This window comes from Garra rufa, chromosome 8 (assembly GCF_049309525.1).
Source record: "Garra rufa chromosome 8, GarRuf1.0, whole genome shotgun sequence".
In the NCBI taxonomy this organism is placed as follows: Eukaryota; Metazoa; Chordata; class Actinopteri; order Cypriniformes; family Cyprinidae; genus Garra; species Garra rufa.
In genome coordinates, this window is record NC_133368.1 from 11,231,117 (window position 1) to 11,237,616 (window position 6,500).

Sequence of the window (6,500 nt, forward strand, 5' to 3'; positions counted from 1 at the left end):
ACAAGTTTCCAAGGGGGTAAATGTGTCCAAATAAACGGGGAATCTGGTGTCCTCGTCGTGAAGGCGCCTGCTCAGGTCCGGGGCGCGAGGGGCGACGGCTTCTTCAGCGGCATCTTCCTCCTCCGCGGCACTTCTGGGGGATGAAACGGCCCGGCATCCTGGCCCGTTAGCCGTCACGGGTGCGGTCCTCATCCGGACCCGCAGCGGCGGTGATGAGGCTTCATTCAGTTCACGTGCTCCTCATCACACACCGCCAGCCCGGGATGTTTTCGCGACTCTCCTCTCTCATACACACCCACTCCCGTTGGGAGCCTGGAGAAGGGCGGCGAATAAGGGACGGGGTGGTGATGATAATTAGGGGGGAGGCAGCCGACTCGTCACAGTATATACAATTATATTTTGTTTTGTTGTTTGCAATAAAATATCACTGTTATCAGTTTGTTTTTTTGGAGGCACCATGCATAAAATGGGATGTAGACACTGAAAATATACTGTATGTAGTCTATTTAACTTAATACTACTTTATTGGCTTAAATATTCCACAGGCAGAATTGCCAAAGCAACAGAAAAATGTCCATAATTATACTAAATAAACAAGAATCATGACAGAGGAAACGTTAAAATAAGAAACATATAAGGTGCAGAGTAATGTTACAATATACACAGTGAAATAAAGTGCAACAATGTTAATACCTTGTATATAATACTACACAAATATTACAGAATAAACTCTGTAATTCCATATAATTTTACCTCAGACATGGTTAAAATCATGGATTTGTGCTGTACTACATATTACTGTTTTTTCCCCTTCTTTTTTTTCACCTTAGCTTTTTTTAATACTTTTACATTTTATAAGAGTATTATGTTAAGTATGCGCATGCGTTTTAATGACGCGTTACGTCACAAACGACGCGAAAACGCCTAACGTCACCACGCAATGCAAATTACACAGGCATACCATACGTCACTTTGCGCATGCGCGGTAAACACATACCTGACGTAGGTACCTGACGTCACCGCGCTACAGTCTGCAGCGAGGAGTACTTGGGAGAAAATAACCCCACCTTTTTTTTATATCATATTTGTTTGAACTCCAATTGCATTTATCAAAAGTCATGTGTCATGTGATTAAATTATCTCTGGTGTATTACTATAAGAACTGTACTATACTGCTTTGAGACAAAGTGTGGCGATGTGAGGTCATTGACTTTCTGCATGGCTTTTTTGATAATAGAATGAATTTACATTATAAAATGTGTAGTTAAAAAAAAAAAACTACAATGACAATAAAAAAATTAAATATTTATGTACATGTAAATATTTATGCATATTTATTTATATGTTTAATATTGACAGCTGTTTGGGAATTGGGAATATAGCATGTAAAAAAATAATATAATTATTTATTAATTTATTATAAAAATTAATAAATTAATTAAAAAATATTTTTTTTGTGGAAGTTGAAATCCACCGTTTTCTTCAGATCCAGATCAAAACCAAGATCGGATTTTGTGATCTTTTTTTTCCCCTTTTGAACCCATTTTCAAAATTTGATCCAATCTGATGGCCAAACCCAGTCAGATTACTTTTAAACAACTGGCCCCAAAGCTGTATTTATTTGATCAAAAAAAAAAAAAAAAACTGTGATATTGTGAAATATTGTTGCAATTTTTTATATTGGGTTTCTTTTATATATATATATATATATAATTTATTTCCGTGATGCAGCGTTGAATATTTATCAGCCATTACTTCAGTCTTCAGTGTCATATGATCCTTCAGAAATTATTCTAATATACTGATTTATGTTCAGTGATGGAAACAGTTCTTTTATTCTTTTTTTAATGAATAAAAAGTTGAAAAGAACAGCATTTATTCAAAATAGAAATATATTTTTTAACAATATCCCTCAGTTTCACAGACAAGGTTTAAGCCTAGTCCCAGACTAAAATGTAAGTCTGAGCTGTTTCAACTGAAAGAAGCTTGCACTGATTGGTCTTAAAATATGTTGGTGTTTTTGTTTTGTCTCAAGATGCACATCAGTTTTTCTTAAGTTATGTTTATAAAAATTACTTAAATGTCCTAATTGAACTATGGCCTAACTCTGGCTTAGTCTAAGTCCTGTCTGTGAAACCAGGCCAGTAAGTCTTTACTATCACCTTTTATTCATGTAACACATCCTTGCTGAATAAAATTTCTTAATAAATAAATAAATAAATAAATAATGTACTGACCCTAAACTTCTTAATGGTCATGTATATTGTTAAACTAAATTTATATTTTGAATTTGTTTAACTTTTAATTCATCAAAGCATTCTGAAAAAGTATCACTGGTCCCAAAACATATTAAGCAGCACTGTTTCCAACATTGATAATAATTAATAAATCAGCATATTAGAATGATTTCTGAAGGATGTGACACTGAAGACTGGAATAATGATGCTGAAAACTTAAACTTTGCTTCACAGGAATAAATTATATTTTAAAGCATATTAAAATAATAAACTTATTTTAAATTGCAATAATCTTTCGAAAAAATAACAGTTTTCTCTGTATTTTGATCATATAAAAATTATATTAAAAATCTTTATGATCCCAAACTTTTGAACGGCAATGTACATATTTACAGAAAGAACACTGTAACAACTCAATTCGCTAACAGCAACTTAAATTTGCAACTAATTAAATGGTTTTGTTGTATTTTTGTTGCAAGTTTAAAGTAGAATAACAAACCGTATGTGTGAGTGGTCTCCTGTAGAGGGCGCACATGTCCGGTCGATGGGCGGAGAGAAGCGAGTGATGCATTTCCTGCCGCTTTTAAACCCCAGAAGCAAGAATTCATTCCCCCTTTCTCCAAGAAGCAGCAGCAGAGGCAGCTGGAGGTCTTGAGGCTCAACTCCTAATATATCAATGACCCAATTACAGTTCGCTACCATGACTTACCAAGACAGCATATCAGGTAATTTGACGTTTAATAAGAGTCTTGTATGAATATAGGTATTGAGTTGTTTTGCAGCATGTTAGCTGGTTTGGCGGGCCATGCTGTGCAGGGCTGTGCGTTGGCCTAAACACGTGCTCTCCTCCATGCCTTGTAGATTATTGACTATCATAAACAACTTAGAATTATATATAAAATTGTTACAGACAGTTCTTATTTGAATAAGTATGGGGCTATTTTTATCCCCCTGCTGCAGGGAGAGGCTTTCTGTACCTGTTTTTTAGTTTTTAGAAATGAAAGTTACTCAATCCATCAACTTATTTGCAAATTAATGCATGCATGCACACTTTAAAAATGTTTAAAGCATTTTTCTTTGTATGTAAATACACTAACAGTCAAAAGTTTTCGATGATGTTTTTTAAAGTCTCTTCTGCTTACAAAGCCTGCATTTATTTAACCCGAAGTACAAAAAAAGGCACAATTTTTAAATAACTTTTCTATTTGAATTTTTTAAAGTGTAATATTTCTGATTTCAAAGCTACATTTTCAATATCATTACTCCAGTCTTCAGAAATCGGTCTAATATGCTGATTTGCTGTTCAACAAACGTTTTTTTTTTTTTTTTTTTTTTATCAATATTTAAAACTGTTCGGTGCTACTTTTTTCAGGATTCTTTGATGAATAGAAAAACCCAAAGATGAGTATTTATCTGAAATTTTTGTAATACATTTTGTATTATTATACAATACTATACCATTCAAGAACTTTCAGTATAATGTTTGGCGGGAAATTAATACTTTTGTTTAGCAAGTATGCTTTAAATTGATAAAGTGATAAAGACATTTATAATGTTACAAAGGATTTCTATTTCAGATAAATACTTTTTCTGAACTTTCTATTCATCAAAGAAACCTGAAACAAATTCTACTGTGCCGTTTACAAATAATTACATGTTTGAGCAGCGAATCCCAATATTAGAATGATTTCTGAAGGATCATGTGACTGAGTAATGATGCTTGAAATTTTGCTTTGAAATCAGTTACATTTCAAAATGCATTCAAATATGAGTTATTTTAAATGGTAAAAAATTTCAAAGTTGATCTTGTACTGTTTTTGCTGTACTTTAGATCAAATAAATGCAGGCTTGGTTAGCAGAAGAGACTTTAAAATTTAAATTATTGGTTCACAATTATCAGCAATAGTTCTTATGTTAGTAAGAATGCATATAATAACCCTAATGATTTTGCCACGCATTCATGTAGATCTAAAATTTTTAGTTTAAGTTGTCACCTAAAACGGCTTCATAACTTATCTTCAATGAACTCGATTGATCCTAACCCAAAAAGTGTCACTTCTCTGACCCTTATACATTCATTTGACTAAATCATGGGAAATGACTGAAGTAATGAGATGACTGATTGACACTTCCCTCTTTCTCATAGACTGGCTGCAGGACACGGGATAGGGGCTGCTTGTTCTCACCATGACCTGTGCATCAGCTGAGAGCACAGTGAAGGTGCCTATTAAATGAAAATGCATTTAACATGCAGGAGGTGGCTGTTACCTGTCCATCAGGTACTGCATTAGCATACGAGTAAGTGCTCACTATGTCAAGAGCCCTTCTGCCTCATAAATATGCATTATAACTGATATTATGCCTGCATGGCTTAAATGATGGTGAATGAGCTCAATGCTGTTTTCTTTCTTCTCTCTCTTAGGTTTGCAGCTGTTAATCCAAGATGAAGAGAAACTTTGAATGGCATGCAAACAAAATAACGCCGCAAAGGATTGTTAGGTACAACGCTTTAAATCTTAAATGCACCTTTAGTGCAAATGGTTTAGCAACATGGTCTAAAGTGAATGTCAAGACGTTAACACAGTAAAGATGTGCAATGATGACTTTGAATTGCTGAGGTCTCGACCACTGAAACTACATAATTGCATGTATTAGCTGAGCACATCTTGTCGATTCTGGTTTGTGTGCTTTAAGGTCTCAGGGCTCTATTTTTGATTTCTTTTCTTTTGCCATTCTTTCCACAGGCAAAACTATAAATCCAGATGGCATGCTGGATTTGTTTTTTTTTTTTTCTGTCTTTCTTAGGTTTGCAGCTGTTAATCCACGATGAAGAGAAACTTTGAATGGCATGCAATCAAAATATAACCGCAAAGGATTGAGGTAAAAAAAATTTAAATCTTAAATGCACCTTTAGTGCAAATGGTTTAGCAACATGGTCTAAAGTGAATGTCAAGACGTTAACACAGTAAAGATGTGCAATGATGACTTTGAATTGCTGAGGTCTCGACCACTGAAACTACATAATTGCATGTATTAGCTGAGCACATCTTGTCGATTCTGGTTTGTGTGCTTTAAGGTCTCAGGGCTCTATTTTTGATTTCTTTTCTTTTGCCATTCTTTCCACAGGCAAAACTATAAATCCAGATGGCATGCTGGATTTTTTTTTTTTTTTTTTTTCTGTCTTTCTTAGGTTTGCAGCTGTTAATCCACGATGAAGAGAAACTTTGAATGGCATGCAATCAAAATATAACCGCAAAGGATTGAGGTAAAAAAAATTTAAATCTTAAATGCACCTTTAGTGCAAATGGTTTAGCAACATGGTCTAAAAGAATGTTAAGACGTTAACAGTGAAGATTAGGGATGCACCGAACATTTAGCAACCAAAATTACTTGGCAGAAAATAGCAAAAAAAAAGCGCTTACGGTGTTTAAAATATACCGAACAATGACGCAATCAAATAGAGGTGCGCACTAGTGCAGCAAACATGTCGGCACGAAAAACCGTATTTGGTAATGGGCCTTCAGCCCAGTGTGTAATTTTGTTCAGCTTCAACCAAGAATTTTCATTTTGGTGCATCCCTAGTAAAGATGTGCTATGATGACTACAAATCTCTGAGGTCACGACCCGTGAAACAACATTATTGCATGTATTAGCTGAGCACATCTTGTCGATGCTGGTTTTTGTTGTTTAAGGTCTCGGGGCTCTATTTTTGATTTTCTTTTCTTCTGCCAGTTTTTCCACAGGCAAAACCATAAATCCAGATGGCGTGCTGGATCAGCCTGAGCCGATGAAAAATAACAGTGGAGGGCCAAAAAGGCTGAAAAAAAATGTATGAAGGTGGTGAGAGAATAAGAATTTCACACCTACAGTACCTACCACACATGGCTTTCACACTTCAGATAGGGCTCGGAGAGAAAGCCCAGATGAACAGAGATGTAAATGTATCATTTTAGTACACATGATGTTGGCTAATATTATTGTCTTATGATTTACACTGTAATGTCTTCCATTTTCATAATAAAGATTTGATGATAACATGCAAACAAAGAGTACTGCAATTGTATCTTATTGTTTAATGCTTGCTTAATGTAATGAAAACATTTAGAATAATTGACTTTGCCTGCATCTTGGTAATTACAGCTTGTTTACACACTGTTAAGTTTGGGTTCACTTTCATATGTTATGGTAAGGATTTTTATCAAGTGACTGTAAAGACAACCTTCCAGAAGTTTTCAGTTTCAAATAAGCTGATACAAAAATAAA

At 34.7% G+C, this 6,500-nt stretch overlaps 1 long non-coding RNA gene across 2 annotated transcripts; it reads left to right on the plus strand.

Annotated features, from left to right (window-relative positions):
• The first annotated feature begins 2,834 nt into the window (after positions 1-2,834).
• LOC141341117 (uncharacterized) lies at positions 2,835-6,500 on the plus strand. Of its 2 annotated transcripts, XR_012356621.1 has the most exons (6): positions 2,835-2,962; positions 4,384-4,535; positions 4,660-4,736; positions 4,982-5,117; positions 5,364-5,502; positions 5,970-6,500. It is a non-coding gene; the product is annotated as an uncharacterized lncRNA (long non-coding RNA). The 2 variants fall into 2 exon arrangements; XR_012356622.1 differs by lacking the exon at positions 4,982-5,117.